We start from the raw sequence: 18,144 nt of genomic DNA on the forward strand, positions 1-18,144 counted from the left end.
TTATGAGAAAATTGCTGCAGTCTTCTATACTATGTATAGTATAGCCAGCAGGTACTATTCATTGCAGCATCTTCTTGTTTATACCTAGCTGACTAACCTCCACATAAATAATGGAAACAGCTACGTGTTTGCACTATGGTATTGTTTATTTAGGATTTCAGAAGTGACTTTGCAGCAAAGAAGACAGTGTCTAACCTAAATAGTGAGAGTCTGCAATCTGCACTGGCAATGCTATTGTACCACCTTGAAGCTTATTCCTGCCTTTCTCATGCACTGAAAAGCACCCATGGATGTCCTGATGGGAGTTGTGTGTGCGTGTAAAAAGTAGGATTGGACCCTTGTGATTTTCATTCCCTTGGCACATGCTTCTATATATTTTGTTTACCCAGAGTTGCACTGCTCTCTCCTGGTGACTTACTGCCTCAATGAAAAGGTCCAGTCAAAACAAACCACAGTACTCTAAAAAATTGAAGTGATGAGACTTTCATAGGCATATTAATTAAATAAGCCTAAATTTATGCTCATTTTGTGCTGATCTTTAGATGAGATCATTCATATCTATTGAGGGTAACCTCAGTGGTTTCCATCCCTTTTATTGTGGGCATTCTATGTCAGTCTACTTATTTTTCCATCTCTGTGAATCAATGAAGTATTTTCTTCATATCATGTTAGAGGACTATTCTATCAACATGTGAGGATTTATGGAAGCTATTAACTGCTGTCAATGGGAGTTATGTATATGAAATGCCTCGATTTTGGGGAAAAAAGACCCCTCAATTTCTGACTCCAGATTGTAAAGGGCATGATTTACAGGTCATATGTGAACACTGAAAGCCTATCAAAGTGTATTATATTGAATCTTGGCATAAGATCTTTGCTTCTCAGGTCAGAAGTGGTTGAAGTATTGTGGATATGGCTTGCTCAGTTCTAGATGGAAGAGAGGATGGTGTGCATTGTACCACTCCAATGGTACCCTGTACTGGATAACTTGTGTACAAAAGGACAGTATGAAGGAGGCCTGGATTGTTTACTTGCCTGCAAGACATTGCTATAGGTTGGCCTGGTTCAAGGGAAAATCCTGCAGGGAAAACAGAATAATATCATCTTATCTATGGACATAGAACCCAGAAGAGAGAAAAATCATCTTATGGGTTTTGTCAAAAAACTTCTGTTGGTCCTGGCCACCTCCAGGTTCTCTTTGCTTGTTCTGTTTTGTTATAAAGGTAAGTATTGATCACTGGCACAACTTGCTTGCTTGTCTTTTAGAATTGGTTCATAAAATTGGAAGGAGAATGTATAATAGAGGAATCCTTTGACACTGCCAGAAAAGTAAATATCTCCATCTACATTTCAAATAGTTCTCTTAAAAATCAAACCACTTCATATTCATGTATTAGACTGGATCTCAAGTAATGGTACATGTACCAGAAATGATGGTTCAAGCTTTTGTAGCTAGTAGTGTGAGCTGTCCTTACTTTAAAGACTGCTTTTGCAACTTTAGTTATATTGACTAGCATTCATTTATGCACACAGTTGCTGGAGAATTAACTGAGTAAGTGCAGTTTAACTTGACTAATAGTAGCAGAATTGGGCCTTTAATGATCAGCTGCTGTGGAGAACTCAAGTACCCTACCAATGCCTGTTTCCTGTCCTATCCACTTATGAAGTTGGATACTCTTACATATCATCAAGCTTGGATGACATGTAAGACACAGGAACAGCCCAAGCTGCATCTCAAGTCAAAGCATGTTAAAGCAAATAGGTAGAATAAGGACTGTCTTGTACAGCTGAGGTCTTAGTCTGGTAAGCTGGTTTTATAACTTACAACTTTCTGGAGAACTAGAGTTGCACCAAAAGGTTGGGATATACCGTATTGGATATAAACACTTTTATCCAACAAAACATTGATGGCTTGTCAGCATGAAGGAAAAAAACTCCTTTATTTATCCAAATACTTATACTGTCATCACTGTAGCATCTGAGCTCATCCATAGGGATTCTGTTCAGCACGATTGTCATTCAGCAGACTCTAAAGGAACACATCACAGCAGACTTCCAGAACAAATTGAATTGCACAAACAATACAGAAGACTTTCAGTCTGTCTGAACAATAACAATCCTGCATCCATACTTTCATTTTGTTTTTCTAATTTTTCTTCTGACAGCCCATCAACATTCAAAAAAAATATTATAGTGTTACTGATGCTTGAGCCATTTGACAGCCACTTGAAAGAACCCCAGCAGATTTTGCTGATTATTTTATTTGACCTGACTTAACTAGTTTCCTCTGTTGAAATATCATATCTCAATCTGTAACTCCCAACATAGACTATGTCAGGAAGTACAATATGTGCGGTGTAGGCGAGTGCGGGTTCTTAAGCTGTCAAAGGAAATCAATTATAGGAATTCTTGAATTGCACATTGGATAAAAAACAGATGACATAGCTTTACACGTGCAAGTGTGATGTAAGCTTTTTACTTTAAATCCAAAAATTTCCATAATCACAACGAACATTTGACATTAAATACTATAAATTGCCTAGGCATAGTGGTTTTTGTACATTTGAAGTACTGCAGTCTCCTCTTTATTTTGGTGTGGAGAAGATGTGCAAATAAAAAAGTGAAACATTCCCATTCTGCAAACATTGTGTCCTCTGCATAGAACTCATGCAGATGTGGTCCCTTAGGAGAGAAAGAAAGAGGTTAAGGAAAAAGATTAGTTACCAGTTACTGGTGTTCTCCTAAAGTATTGCTTTTGCTGATCCACACTGGGTGTTGTGTACCCTGCCATGTGACCACAGCAGCCATTGTAGTAAGGCAATTATCCATTAGAGGCGTACCACTGATCTGGCACTGAGCAGGAATAATTTAAGAAATACTGAATGTTGATGTGTTTGCTGTATGACTACAGTGGTTTAGCTCCACAGGAGTCTGTTTGGAAACATTTAAGAAGGAAAAAGAATGGCTTAAAATAAGCCAGCCCTCAGCAAGCACTTGAGAGTTGTTCCTGTCTTGATCTCTTCCAGGACTGGTTTTCACCAGAAGGGTCAATGCCTGGGGGGAGAGAACGATAGCAAAGTTTAAAGTTCATGTTCGTTCTCTCTCAGCACTTGTTGTTCAGGCACCCACAGTTGAGGCCTCTAAATTAGGCCTGCCTAGGTTACCAACCTTTAGGTAAAACACCTGTGTGTGTAGATGGATTTTAAAATCCCTTTTTTTCTTTTGCTTTTTTCCAACTGTTAAAATAAGTGATACTTTTAAGAAGGCTGTTTGGACACTATAAGCTACTAGTCATATTAGGAAGAATCACAGGTACCTGAACTTGGTTGAAGCTGCAGAGTATGTACAGTGGATACAAATGATTCTATAGCCCAGGGCCCTATCTAAGAGTGGGAGAATTGTGAAATTCCACCGGGAGATAGGTAAAGGCACTAAGACCTGAGATGGACATACTCAGGGTACATCTAGACAGGGCCTGAGTCCACTGACTTGGGCTTGAGGGGCTCAGGCTCTAGGGCTGAACAACTGACATGTAGACATTCTGGCTCGGGCTGGAGCCTGAGCTCTAGAACCTTTTGAGGGTGGAGGGTCCCAAAGCTCATCTACACAGCAATTTTTAGCCCCACATCCTGAGTCAGCTGGCCCAGGCCAGCCGTGGCTGTGCGGCAGGTCTTTTATCCCTGTGTAGACATACCTTCTGAGGTCAGAAAAGGGACAGAGGTGCAGCTAGCTCTGTAACTATGAAAGGGTGCATGCCTCTGTCCCTCAAATCCAGTATTCTAAATCCAAGAGTATAAAAGCCCAGCCTCCTACTGATCCCTGCATTCATCTCTTTATGATGGCCCAAGATGACGGAGAGCCCAGTTCTCTGCACTGGTGTTTTTATTTTTAAATGACAGCTAGTGTTCTCTTTCAGAAAAGTTGCTAGTTAATAGTGAAGATTACATAGTTGGTATAAATCTCCAACTGTTGGCATTTAAATTTGACCATTACTACCTGATGCGAACAAAAATGCAAATAGTTAGCTAATTTGTTTAATGTTTAGAAAATGTAGGTGTATTGTATTACTGGCCAAGCTTGTGAAGCCCCCAAAATACCTACCTTCAGCTGGTATGCCACTCTCGGTAAAATCAAGCAAGAGATAATTTTAGACGTGTGTCCATGAGCTTCTAAAATAGAGGGATCACATGCTTCATCACATATATAGGCCAAGCTGTATTTCCAGCCAATAGCTCTTGAATGCCAGATCTGGTCAATTCCAAATTTCAGGGAATGTTCTAGGCCTCAATGGACAGAACCCTACTGATTTTAGAGAAAATCAGAACAGGGAAATTGGGGAAATCAACGTAATAAGGATGTGGGAAGTGGATAGGTACAGAGCTCCTGGTAAGAGGAAGAGGGGTAGGTTGCAGAGAGTCCCAAAACTAGAAGGGGATGGGAGAGTAGCACACAGGGAGCATGGAGGGCTGCAAGGAGTCCCAGTGTGTACAAACAGCTTGATCTAAAGAAGCAATGAAATATGCTGGTTTATTATATTATCACTGATAGGCAAACCATTAAGAGGAATGTCAAGGATCTTAGTTTGTCTCCCCATATCCCTCAGTGTTCTCAAAACACAAAAAAAGTCAAAGAAAATATATGTATTTTATTTTCAAAAGCTCCAAATGAAGATCTCTCTGCAATTCTGAAAGTGGGGCCTGTGGACACATGAAAGAATCTTTGAGCCAACTGCAGCCTTCATAAGTGAAAAGATGAGCAAATTGCCACCGTCCCTTCCCCTCCACTCATAATTTGACAACTGTCCCTAAAAACAGAGAAGATTTGAAGGCAAATGTCTTTGGGATGTGGTTTTCCAACTGGAGATCTGAATTCTATATATTATCTCTTTCCATGTAACAAAACAGCAAGCTCAAACCATCGATTACAGCATAAAATCACGTATACACAAATAACATTCCTGTCAGATAAGTTTAAAATTCAGGATGAGGAAGCCCAGATCCATCACTTTAAGAACCAACACTAATAAAAATAGCCTTTTTTAAAGGGAATGTTTTCTACAGAGGAACTCTCCTGCCTAGTGCATTCTCTCTTTCAAGGCCTGATATTTTAGTTACTTTCCTTTGGCTGAAGGGGATTAAACATGATTCCTCTGAGGACCATCAGTGGTGTTCTGTGATCATAGAGCAGGGTTGTTGCAGTGACACAAGGTGCTTTCTTAACCCCAGAAAAGGAGTATGCTGCTTCTGGAGGCCTTCCAGTTCAAGTAGCAAGGGAAGAGGTTAGTGTTTTGATTGGGAAAAGGGATGTTAAATTATTGTATGTTTAGTTCTTTCTTACAATGTCAGGAGTGTTAAGAAAGGGCAGTAGCGTCCCCAAAAGTTCAAAAATTACATTTTGGTCTTGCAATGGCCTAAGGGCCAGCAAACAATTTTGGTCACATTCAACCATTTTTACTGCTGAAGTTCATTCACTTCATTTGCCATTGTTGTCTTTGTCATATAAAGCATACTTTAAAAATATTCAAACACAAATTAGTATGAATAACTGATTTTAGACTCAAGCTATAGTCCTTGCAAAATAGTGAATATTTCTTGGCCTAATCTGACAAAGCAAACAGGACACAACTGCTAATTCAAAAAGAATTAAATAAAGTAACATGTAGGATGTCACTGAGTTCTACAAGACAGGAGAACCACACCCACTCAGAAAAAGAACATCTTAAATATACACGATACCAAAATCGTGATTCTGAATAAAAAGGCAGCTAATAATATCTGAACTTCCTGAATAGTTGTTTGCAAGATTCCTTGTACATAATCTGTCACTGCTCATCGTGATGGTTTTACCTACATTGTGAACAAAGCACCAATATTGTTCATTTGTTCTTTTCATGCTTACCATCACATACATCAGGTTACAGTGTACAGATAATTATGCTTGTTGGAATTTTTGGATTAATTCTCTAAAGAGGTTTCAGCTTCTTTCTTTTAAAGTAATCAGTCATGTTAAGCTATGACTTTACTTTTGTACTCTTTGTCATAAACACCAGCAAATGAAACAGACTATTATGTATAAGTTCTTAGAAAAATGATTTGCCAGTGCCAGACTACATCGTTAAAAACAAATAGGCTTCTCTCCTTTTGTACTTATTTTACATAAGAATCATCCTCCTTCTGGCTTGCAATATTTTTGTTGCTAACTTGTAAGTGTAATCCAGCATCTTTAGTTTTGTTTCATATGACAGAACTCAGGCCTATTCATTACATTTTATCCATAACACCCATTTACAAATTCCAATAACTCTTACATGGTAGAGAGACAAAGAAATGCCTGGTTAGTGGAGACTTGACATAAATGAGCTCTTTTATCTTTTGATCCACAACTCTGAAATCCTTATTTTCAGATCTTAAATATCCATCTGTAGATGTGTGATCAATTTTAAAAGACAAAGAATAAATTATATTATGTAACTGTGGTTGTGTTCCTCAGCTGCTCTTTAAAACTGACCTATTTTTAAAAAATCATCTAAATTTGAAGGGGAGATGAGAGTATTTCCCAATCCATTAGAAACTTGGTTTCAGTGATGCTTCTTCTTCAGCCCCTTCTCCAAAAACATTAACAACTTGTTGTTTTGGCCCAGCCTAGTCCCAAAATAACTACTTCCATTTTCCTATATAATGCAGTTTAGACAGAGCAATAGCACCACACAATTTACATCTAATTCCAGAAACACCTAACCAACAAACAGACTCCAAAGAGTCACATCAGTGTAGCAACATATATGTAAGCTGTAACGCCATCTAGCTAACTCCCAAATTAATTCACATCACTGCACCTTTCTGGAGGTCAGCCAAACAGAGATGCCGTATGTGTCTCTATAACTCATCAATATTAGAAGAAGATATGAATTGTTTGGCACATCTTTCTGTCTCTGGCTGATGTCCAAGACAGATTAATCAGAGAAGAGCATATCACTTACATTAAGACATTTGGGGGATTTTCTGAGCATCCCCCTTGATGTCAATTAAGTGGATGGGACAAAGTCAAACTCCTGCATTAGAAGCAGGATATAGCCAGCAAAAAGTATGGAATGTTTACAAGGTCCCCTGTGGATCAAAATTGACATCTATGCAAAGTCCAGAAGAGCCTCCCATAAGCTACTGGCTAAAGAGGCCAATTATTTTGTTAAACTGAGCTCTAACAAAGTGTTTTCTCCATAGTATTTTGGGTTGAAGCAAGGAAAGGATCTGAATAGCTAACAAAACACCCATTAGCTTGCAGACTGCATTTGTTCTAGGAAAACAAAAGTGCCAGTTAGAATTAAAACTCTACCAATCAGTTTTGTGATGGCATTTAACATCTGTCTGTTTCAGTCTAATGATGCACTGCCTGGTAAAATCCTTTTGTTTAAATACTCTAAAAAGAACTTTACAATTGGTATCTTCACTTAAAACTTGCAACTAAAATAAATGGATTTAGCCATCTTTTAAACCATTAATATAGCTAAATATTGGAATAGCTGTACTTTTGAAGACTTTGTACATTTCTAGATGATAAAAAAATTTGTAGTTTACTTTTAAGTAGTGCAAGTTCACACTTCTACATACTAGTTTTGTCTTTCAATAAGTTGTTTTCAATATTCCCCTACTTTCCATGCATGTTTTCTCTGCCAAGCAGTCCTTTCTTCATGCTTTCCTTTTTGTAAAATAAAGCTATTTTGTCTTAAAAGCCTCTGATACCTTGTCAATTTTGCTTTAATTAAGTCTTCTGCCATTTGTTGGTCTGCAACATACGATTCTCATTGTGTCATGATAGATCTAGTATTCAGCTGTTACACAGGATGTTAATGTGAACACATCAATATTCACGCTTCTTGATAGATCATGAAGCTTAATAAATCATTTTTGCAAAGTCAGTGGTGTTCTTGTCAGAGCATAAAACAAGCTAGAGGATGAGGTATGTAAAATGTAGGTTGTTTGTTTTTATCTAGTTTTTATTCCAGACATAAATAAGATTTGTCTAGTAATAGTGAACTATTTGTTTTATTATAAATATTAGGAAAATAAATGATTATTCTTACATTTCAGTAGTTATGGGGCTACCTGCACCTCTATGTCTTTCTGGTCCCTGAATGCACCCAATTCAGGTGTTTGGCCTCTTGTCGTTTCCTGTGTCTGTCATCTTGTGATTCTTAGAGCAGGATCCAGGTGCATTACCCTCTGTATACCAACCACTTAACCTGCAGGCCCTCTCTTTAGAAACCTATGACCAGTGATATTGACCAGCAATCTTTATAAAACAAAGTATTTTTATTTAGTAGTTAGAACAAAGCATCCGAGAACAGATTTAAAAAAAAAAGTAGCCTATACACTTTTAATCTAATTTTATGCTTCACTATAAGCTGTTAGGTAGGCTTTTCTCTTACATCACAGGAATGAAACTGAACCAATTTATGGTTTCATAGCCAGCTCAAATCTTGCTGGTCTATAGGTCTCTGTTTGATAGGGTGACCAGACAGCAAATGTTAAAAATCGGGACAGGGGGTGGGGGCTAATAGGAGCCTATGTAAGAAAAAGACCCAAAAATCGGGACTGTCCCTATAAAATCGGGACATCTGGTCACCCTACTGTCTGACTCATCCTGTTCAAACTGGGTTGGGTGCTCCCCACAAGAGCAGACTAGAGCCATTAAGGCTATTCTCTCTGCAATGTCACTTACATGTAATTTGTTAGATGACTATTAGAAAGGGCCTTTTCTCTTTGTTTCTCTAGGCAGGTAGGCTGTGCTATCCAGACAAATTTCTAGGCTGAAATATCCACTCCCAATTACAGGACAAACACATCATATTAATGACAAATGCAGATACAGTATTAAAATCAAAGAGTACCCCCATACTTGTCAGGAGGTGAATGACATTTATTGTGATGAGGTGACACTTCATCATAAGCTAGAAATGATTAAAGGGCAAGTCAGGCACATTCAGTTCACCTGTTGGTAATCAGTTACTTTTCAGCCAGAAAGGGTGAGACTAAGAAGGATCTGGTAATCACCAAGACACTAAGGCCTCATAAATGGGCTAAGAGTTCAGTCTGAGGAAAGAACCCAGAGAGAAGATTTGTATGAAAGGCCTAAACACTGTTAGAAGCTAGAGACCTGGATTAACCCAAGTTACCCAAAAGGTCACCTTTCTTTCCCTTCCCTCAGTCAGCCTAAGATAGCTATGCTAAATTCAACTATGGCCACTTTATTTCAAATGAGAGCGTTCATATGGTGGCTTAACGTGCTGCAACTAATATGTATGATCTTAACACCTTAGTTAATTTGTCTTAACTTTCCTGAATATCCTCATATACACAAGCCTTGAAACAAGTGAAATTTGGCCAACAGGGAGAAGTTTGTGAATACAGGGGGGAGAACTTTCATGGGAACTGTACCAATAGAACTCACTCCTAGAAGGGATAAGGAAGACCACAGACTTAAAAAGCATTCAGAAACAAATGGAAAATCCATTTCTTCTCCCCCTTGATAGTTCTTAACACACTTAATCAAAATCACTGACATTTAACAAAATTCAGCTACCCTGTGTGATGAAGAAGACATTTGTTGTTAATTACTTGAGGCATTCATATTATGGTGATAAAGGCATAAGTATCTAGGTAGCTTTCACTACCACTGTTCACACTGAATCTGTTCTTTGGAAAAACTGAGCATCAGTCTTTGATCTACATAAGTTTCCCATGAATTGTTCCTCTTCCCTTAAAACCTTCATCTCTGTCTAGGATCTTAGATACAGAGCACTGTGGAGCAAAGGATCCTTTTGTGTCTGTCTGAAAAGAGCCTACTATGTTTTCCGGGCCAACGTAAACAAATATAAATAATTCTCCCCTTGGGATTCTAGCACATCTTAAATTCACACACAAAAAGAATTGTTAATTCACTCAATTTACCTTTTGCCACGTGGACAGACTCTTACTTTGGTGATGTCAGGAGTCCAGTATATAAGATCTCAGCATAAACAAAAATTTAGCAACCAAGGGGCTGTAACTTTGGGGGAGCCTGATAACAAAAGATAAAAAAAATTCATTGTAAGAAGTGTGCTCAAATATGAGTTTCTTAGGATAGAGGTAGTGCATGATTGGTCCGAAGAATAGTATGTGCACTCACGGTGTGTTCTATAAGTAAAAATATGGATGGAGTTTCAGAATCTAATAGGAAGGTTGTCATGTTCTCTTTTAAAATGTTTTCCTTAAATTTTACTTGTGCAAATAAATATAAAGGGTAAGAATTATAATAAAAGTGAGTGAACATAAAACAATTTTTCATAATTTTACAGGAGTGCACTGTTTATGTGAAAAGCAAGGTCCACAAAGTAAAACTATTTCCCCATGCTTATCCCCTCCCCCCTCCACCCAGTTCCTTACATCTCCTTGTCAATTGCTGGAAATGGGCCATTTTCATTACCACTACAAAACAATTCTCTTTCTCCTGCTGATAAGGTGAGCTATTAACTAATCACTCTTCTTATAGTGTGTATGGTAACACCCATTATTTCATGTTCTCTGTGTGTGTGTATATATATCTTCCTACTGTATTTTCCACTACGTGCACCTGATGAAGTGGGCTGTAGCCCACGAAAGCTTATGCTCAAATAAATTTGTTAGTCTCTAAGGTGCCACAAGTACTCCTGTTCTCTGGTGATGTTGCCTTAGTTTATAACTGTAGCTGTATCTCTTGTTGGCCCACCATCTCCCTCTGGTGGAGGGATGGCTTTGTGAAAAGAACGAGGAGTACCTGTGGCACCTTAGACACTAACAAATGTATTTGGGCATAAGCTTTCGAGGGCTAAAACCCATTTCGTCGGATGCATGCAGTGGAAAATACAGTAGGAAGATATATATCTACACAGAACATGGAAAAAATGGGTGTTGCCATACCAACTATAATGAAACTAATCAATTAAGGTGGGCTATTATCAGCTTTGCATAACCTTCCAACTAAACCTACGTACACCTTTTTCATCCTCGGGTCAATAAAACAAGTCCATACAAAACGAAGACAAAGTAGTCGTTCACCAGTTCTGTGTGGGCTCTATATTTCTCTGTGTCATGTCAGGCTCAGTCAGTCGTCTGTTTGTCCCTTTTCCCCTTCTACTAGAGAGTACCAGCTTGCCCCTGCTGCTGAGGGGTAATAGAACAGGCCTCTTCCTCAACTCCAGATTACAGCTTGGATATTCTGAATTGTGAACAAGCATGTCCCCTTCATTCAAACCTTGCTTAACTCTTACGCAGGCCATTTCCTACACAGCCTTACACAAAGAAGCCAGGGATCCAAAGGTGGAGAGACTCGTTCCTCCTACTCCCTGAATGCTTCTCCTGGCTATTCTTCTTGTCTGGTGCCTTTTAGCCACCCAGTCCTCTGTCCAAATCTCTTTATCACTGAGCAGAGGCTGCTCTTATAGTTGCTTTGGTTGTTATGATCCCTGTCCCCCAGGGAGTACACTTCCCACAATTTTCCTTTTCTTAAAGAGCTGAGAGCTAGTAGTGACCCTGCACAACAGCACATCCCCTTAAAGAGGCCACCACACTCTTACAAGAACTAAGATGACATAGAGGGTGTGTCTGTGTGTGTTTTGTTTTAAAGCCTCATGACCTTCTAGAGTATAAATCCCCCTTCTTTTTTACATCCTTGCCTCTTGTCATCCTGTGTCTTATCCTACCTAGACTGCTAAGTTCCTCAGGGCAGGGACTGTGCCTATCTTGTATGAAAAACCCCTTGTGCACCAATGATCTATAAATAGCTAATGTGGATGGAGTTTTAGTTGTCTCTGTATTTCTTGAGTTTGTATATTTGATATACTTTAATACTGTGTGTGTGATCTGTATTTTAGATTCTTTTTAAAAAGAGAAAATTCTTTTGGAAGTATGAGAACCCAAGCAAACTTTAAAACATGCATTATTTAACTAACAGACTTCAGTGGCCTAGTGTGTAAATAAATACAGGATGAAACCCTGACTCCACTGAAGTCCATTGGAGTTTTGCCATTGACTCCAACAAGACCAGAATTTCACCCACAGTATTTAGACATATACATTGCTGAATAGGGAAGCAACGCAGAAGTTGTGAATTTGAGCATGCCCTATAGTATGCTTTACTTAAAAAGTAATATCTCTTTTATCCAAAGGATGAAGCTTACAGTATAACCACAATTATAATGGCTCACTTATGCAGTCATGGGTCTTTACTCAGGCAAAATTGAATAGTTGCATCCTTTTTAAAGGTGAACAAATGTTTTAAAGAAAAATCTGCACAACTTTACTATAAACAGCCAGATGGCCAAATAGATATTACCAGTGGGCAATCCTGCAAATGTTTATATTTAATTAATCTTCCATCCAGCCTTTACCAGTCTTCATGTCATCAGCTTCTTAGAATGCATTGGATAGGTGCACTGTTACCTATCAATGATATCTCCTTTCATATAAGTCAGACTTTACATTGTAATAAATCTGCGGTTACCTAGGATTTCAGACTTTTGACTATACAGAGTACATCATGGCCATTCAAAAATTAATGATAACAGTGCAGTTGGAGTGCCTGTTCTAAAACTATGTAAGAGTTAATTATTTATTGATTATTAAAAGCACTAGGACCCACTACCTGATCCACAAAGGAAAATATCCTGTAGTTTTAAGGGCTTACATTACAATTCACATTCTATTTAGAATGTAAAGATACATGTACACACCAACCCATTGATTACAATACATATTGAGCAGAGTTGTAAGGGCTCTTCATGGCATACAAACTAAGAGTAAAAATTAAAAATCCATTCAGTATTCTCAGAATGTATGGTAATTTACATTTTGGACAAAGGTAGTTATTTTTTACTGAACTTCAGTGAAACGATTATTAATTTATATTTACTTAGTACTCTACACTCTAAAAGATCCTGAAGTGCACCAGTTATAGGCACATAGAACATTTGGAATGCAGCCATCTTAGCATATTACCTAACAGCATGAGGAAGGAAAATCTTGGCCAAGGAAAACCTCTACTCTTATAACAAGAAGTGCTAAACAGATGGTAATCAATATAGTGCATGGTGAGATGTCAAACAAGTGAAGCTGCATATCAGGATCTGGTGAAGAAAAACTAAGAGCTATTTATTCTGTTTCGTCTTTGATTGACCTCTTAATTAATTTAATAGTAGGGAATGAGTATTTTGTTCTGTATACTTGCAGGGGTTCTGCTGGTGAGCCTTTAAATTGAATGAGACTAGTCACATTAGTAAGCATTCACCAATCTGGCTCTTAAGAATGGAAGGAATCAGTTTGCTATGGCTGGCTTTGAAACATGTAATTTAAAACACTGTAGAAGTAGAAGGAATCAACCCTTTAGCTCTGAGAACTTACAGTGATACCAACTTAAATAACAAAAATAAAGCACACTTTAGTCTGAAGCGTCTTACCTACTATTATCACAAGAAACTATTAAGATTACTATATCAAATGTTTTTCTCAATTATTCAGTTTCTTGGTGCCTTTGATAGCACTGTGTATTCGTTTCATTTGTCAATTTCTCCTGTACTTGTGCATAGTCTCTTGTTTGTCTGGGTCTTTCATAGAGCAAGGCAGCAGGGGAAAAAACTACAAATATAACACTACTTCTAGGTGACTAATAGCAGCAAAAAGGGTGAGGTTCAATATATCTAGGGTGCCTCTTGACAAATAATGAAACCAGTTCAGAACCCTGGGAAAACTAAATATACCTGCGCTATGTGCCCTTAACAGGGAAAACTTCCCCATGTGCAAGCACTGCAAAACCACGTACAAATAATGGAAATCTTTATTAGGGAAAGGGAATACAATCATAAACTTAGAAAACACAGCAATAGAATATATATAATATTAGGCCTGTTGATTAATCGCAGTTAACTCACATGATTAACTCAAAAAATTAATTACAAATAATTGCAGTTTCAATCTCACTGTTAAATAGAATACCAATTGAAATTTATTAAATATTTTGAATGTTTTTCTACATTTTCATATATTGATTTCAATTCAACAGAGAATAAAAAAATTATATTTTTATTACAAATGTTTGCACTGTAAAAATAATAAGAGAATTTTTCAATTCACCTTATACAAGTACGGTAGTACAATCTCTTTGTTGTGAAAGTGCAACTTACAAATGTAGATTTTTTTTTTTGTTACATAACTGCACTCAAAAGCAAAACAATGTGAAATTTTAAATCCTGTAAGTCCACTCAGTCCTACTTCTTGTTCAGCCAATCCTTAAGACAAACAAGTTTGTTTACATTTACAAGAGATAATGCTGCCCTTGTCTTATTTACAATGTCATCAGAAAGTGAAAACAAGCATTTGCCTGGCACTTTTGTAGCTGACATTGCAAGGTATTTATGTGCCAGATATGCTAAACATTTGTATGCCCCTTCATGCTTCAGCCACCATTCCAGAGGACACGCTTCCATGCTGACGACGCTCATTAAAAAAAAATGCATTAATTAAATTTGTGACCGAACTTGTTGGGGAGGATTGTATGTCCACTGCTCTGTTTTACGTGCATTCTGCCATATATTTCATTTTTAGCAGCCTCAGATGATGACCCAGCACATGTTATTCATTTTAAGAATACTTTTACTGTAGATTTGACAAAATGCAAAGAAGGTACCAATGTGAGCGATCTAAAGATAGCTACAGTACTTGACCCAAGATTTAAGAATCCCAAGTGCCTTCCAAAATCTGAGAGGGACGAGTTGTGGAGCATGCTTTCAGAAGTTTAAAAAGAGCAACACTGATGCGGAAACTACAGAACCTGAACCACCAAAAAAGAAATCAACCTTCTATTGGTGGCATCTGACTCAGATAATGAAAATGAACGTGTCAGTCCGCACTACTTTGGATTGTTATCGAGCAGAACCCATGTCCTGTGCAATGGTGGTTGAAGCATGAAGGGACATATGAATCTTTAGTGCATCTGGTATGTAAATATCTTGTGATGCTGGCTACAACAGTGCCATGAGAACACCTGTTCTCACTTTTGGCTGACATTGCAAACAAGCAAGGGCAGCATTATCTCCTGTAAATGTAAAACAACTTGTTTGGCTGAGCGATTGGCTGAGCAAGAAGTCAGACTGAGTGGACTTGCAGGCTCTAAAATTTTATTGTTTTATTTTTGAATGCAGTTATTTTTGTACATAATTCTACATTTGTAAGTTCAACTTTCATGATAAAGAGATTGTACTATAGTATTTGTATTAGGTGAATTGAAAAATACTGTGGGTTTTTTACAGTGTAAATACTTGTAATAAAAAATAAAGTGAGCACTGTACACTTTGTATTCTGTTGTAATTGAAACCAATATATTTGAAAATGTAGAAAACATCCAAAATATTTAAATAAATGGTATTCTATTAACAGTGCAATTTTTTTTAATTGCTTCACATCCCTTATATAATATAATGTGTGCATGTGTAAGTAAAGTCATCCTCTTTCTAATAATTTTGTCAACAATGCCTCTCATGCCTTCCCACCTGCTGGTGAGAATCTGTGAGGGGCAACAGTCCCTTGGCTGTACCACTCAGCCATCCACCAAAAACACAGTCAGTTTGGATCAGTAACTTCTTGTAATCCCAGCATCTCTTTGCAGGTCTTTCTCCAGTCCCAAGAAGACTTATCTGGTCCAGTCTGGAGGACCACCATTGGTTAAAGTGGTCTGTTTGGGTTTTTGTTCTCTCTCTCTCCCCTTCCCCCCCAACCCCAGTGGGCTGGGAAGGTCTATCATAACATGGGAGTAGCAGCTTTGATAAGACCACGCTTAAAGTGCATCACTTAACAACTCAATTTGATATCTATCTTTCTATCTAGATAGATAGATAGAAATAATATATTTTTACCAGTGTTTGTGACCTCCACTTTTAAGGACTTGACCTACTTCCTGACCCATTTTAGTTATTCAACTTTATTAAAGTCCTGCATAGAAAGGTGCCTGACCAGAATCCCCTCAGCTTTGATGCTGTTCTCTGCACTCTCTCTCACAGCAAAGTCCCCCTGGGAAAGGAACTGAGAACACTTAAGACCCTTGGATAGAGAGTCCTGATTGCTTGGAAGTAAGTTCAGAGCAATGAAGTCCACAAAGCCTCTCTGGAAGCCCACTAGCCCCCAACCCGAACTCCAACTTCGTACAGTGATGGTGACTTTCCGATGTCACTAGATAAACGGTGACTAGGTAGCCTATGCAAATAGAGCTCTCTGTGTCAGCACTTTCCCTTTCCACCCAGAGAATGAACAGAATGCTTTTTCCCCTCCAAAGCTTCTTGTCATAAGGCTTACACAAATATAGGAACATGCAGCTATAAGCATAAGATTTAACTTTATATTGTCCCTTTAAATAAAACAATGCTGGCTGTCAGTTATTTTTAGTTTTTGCCCTGAAACACAAAATACTCAAAAGCTACCTGTAAAGAGAATGTAAGTGCTGTCTACAACAATTTCAATAAACGGATTTTTGAGATTTAAATATTCTCTTGTAGGGTTATGCATACAAAAACCACAACTGTATGGTAATACATGAGACCTGGAAAGTAGAACTGACTAGTCTAGGATCATTGTTCAAGCTGAGTGAAATACAAATAAATCAGAAGTGAAAATGGTGGAAAGTAAATTAGATTCTAAAACTTTCAGTTTTAGTATCTTGAAGTGAACCTAGATATAAAATTAAAATATTTGTTGTATGATTATCTTAACGGTGTCCTCTAAGTCTCCCTGGGGGGAGGAGTGGAATAAAATCACTAGAGGAACTATATAAAATTCATAAGAAAATATGATACAGCAATTTTTCTGTTTAGACCTTAGTATTTATATAGACCCCTTAAACTAGGGAAGTCAAAGTGATTTACATGTAGTCACGCAACAAACCATTAGTCCCATATTTTGCTGGCTTGCTATGAAGACAATGTTACCATAACTGAAATGACTAATGGATGGTGAGACAGTAAAAAGTTGCTTTGTGAGACTCTATACTGCAATGTGATTATTTTAGGGTTGGGCAGCTGAATGATCTGATGACTGGCCAATTGACCAGTTAAATAATGTCAAAATAATCCTCTTTTAAAGCATTAATTTATTGCAATAGTAATAGAAGAGAGAGACTTTATGGTCTCCAACAGGCTTAGTTTTAACTATAGACAGATACTGATGCCTAATTACAATAAACAAGTTACTTCACTGAGTTATTTTAATTCAGAAATTGTGAAACAAATTCTAAAAATGATGGAACGGTACCACGATTCAATCAAAAAGGCAGTCTGCTGCCTACATCATGGTATCCTGGCTGGACTATTTGACTATGGTCAACTAATAGGTGGTCAACTGCCATTTCTCTGGTCAACTCACCCAGTTGCCAAGCAGAGATTATTTTTAAGGAATGTCTCCAAATTGCATCATCTTGGCACATCACCACATTGCATCCTGCCCCGATGCTACTGGACCAGACCAGTAACCCTCTCATATCGCGTAATAAACACGCTGCCATTTTCAAAGTGTCCTGTCACTTTGGCAGGGCAGCCTCCCTGCTTCACCCCCAGCTCACATGGCCGTGCAGCAACCTCTTCACACGAGGTTGGCGCTCTGGGCAGAGCACCCCGGTGATGCTTGGGAGGGCACTTTGCACTGCAGCATTTCCACGCCACCTAGCCAGTGACATTTTTGCATGAGGCTCACGCCACGTTGCTGTGCTGTGCTACCACCTGCCTTCCCCCCCCCCCGGCATTTCTTCCATGCGCCACCCTCCGCTGGGGGCCCTTTCTCAGTGCTTAACCCCTCTTGCCTACATTGTGGGCCAAGGCAGGCCTCAGACGGTGGGGTGCGTGGCAGAGCTAGGCGCTGCACGCGGGCTGCCTCTTCTGGGGAGACCAGGACCAGCCTCAGCCTCCAGGAAAGCCCAGTCTCGCGCTCCCTCAGGGGCAGGTCTGAGGAGAGGGAAACGTGACGGTTAGAACCGTTAACAACTCCCCGCTGCTTCCTGCGCGCGAGCATGGGCCTCACTGCTGACTGACTCCACCCACAACGTTTTTCCGCCGGGGAGGGGCTGGGTGGACGCACCAACGTGCTCCGAACGGAG

The 18,144-nt window shown here is 38.7% G+C and overlaps 1 long non-coding RNA gene across 1 annotated transcript; it reads right to left on the reverse strand.

The window, feature by feature from the left end:
- Window positions 1-2,501: 2,501 nt before the first annotated feature.
- LOC115660999 lies at window positions 2,502-18,062 on the reverse strand. Its single transcript, XR_004002992.1, has 3 exons — window positions 17,855-18,062; window positions 9,948-10,056; window positions 2,502-2,682 (listed from the first exon to the last, which is right to left on the reverse strand). It is a non-coding gene; the product is annotated as an uncharacterized LOC115660999 (long non-coding RNA).
- Between the last annotated feature and the right edge of the window lie 82 nt (window positions 18,063-18,144).

Source organism: Gopherus evgoodei, chromosome 13, assembly GCF_007399415.2.
Source record: "Gopherus evgoodei ecotype Sinaloan lineage chromosome 13, rGopEvg1_v1.p, whole genome shotgun sequence".
Lineage (NCBI taxonomy): Eukaryota > Metazoa > Chordata > Testudines > Testudinidae > Gopherus > Gopherus evgoodei.